Source organism: Dufourea novaeangliae, unplaced genomic scaffold (genome assembly GCF_001272555.1).
Source record: "Dufourea novaeangliae isolate 0120121106 unplaced genomic scaffold, ASM127255v1 scaffold294, whole genome shotgun sequence".
Taxonomy (NCBI): domain Eukaryota; kingdom Metazoa; phylum Arthropoda; class Insecta; order Hymenoptera; family Halictidae; genus Dufourea; species Dufourea novaeangliae.
The window spans coordinates 303321-304309 of NW_015374200.1; positions in this window are offsets into that span (position 1 = coordinate 303321).

Below are 989 nucleotides of genomic sequence, written 5' to 3' on the forward strand. Positions count from 1 at the left end.
CTACCACACACACCGTTAGCACCCTTGGCAACCGAAGCCACCAAGGGTCCCAGGGGGCACCACGTGGAGGTGGTGTGTGTGGATTTGACCAGACCGGGCCCGCCGACTTCGCCGAAATTCGCCGCAGCAGACGACACCGAGGTGTCGCCTGATTGTAGGTCGAACATCAGCTCCATCGTGGTTTTTGACGCAGGTCAGAGTGTTACGTAGGAGTCCGAAGACCCCTACTCACCCCTCGCTGCGAAAACCCGATCCAGCCTCGCCCCCCAGCTGATCAGCCATGACGCAACCCGCGCTAGCGGGGATCGCCAGCATGCGGGGGAGGCAATGCTCGACAGACAGCGGAAATCTTACCAACACCTTGTAAGGTATCTGCTCCGGTCTATATTCACCGGTGCGCCGCACCAACGGATTAGCATGATTAGTTACATTTTATCTTTTAATAAGTGACTCTATATACGGTATTATTAACTCAACCCCAGCCTCACCATGCAACCTGACTGTCGAGTAGTCTGTAGGTCTACCTAAGATGATTTTAAGAATACGGTTTTGCGCCGTCTGCAATTTTTTGATGTTAGATTTTGCGGCTGCCGCCCACACGTGCACTCCGTACGTCAATACAGTCCTAATACAGACTGTACATGGTGAGTCTGAGATTGAGATTTAGACGCGAGTTACGGCAAATATGCGGATGTAATGCTCCGGCAACCGCCCTCATTTTCGCCAACCTGTCGAGCACTGCCGGACCCCAAAAGAGTCCACTATCGAACACGTCCCCAAGGTATTTTACCTCCTTGGACCACGGGATGCTGATCCCCTGAATGGTCAGGGTGTCCCTATACAGATTGGTCCTTCTTCTAGTGCAGGCCTGTCCAACTTCTGGCCCGCGGGTCATTTCGTCAGACGACGCGGTCCCCACCATCGCTCAGTCCATACCCCACTACTCGCTTGCGCTGCGATGAGATCGTGGGCAAGAGGCAAGAGGTACG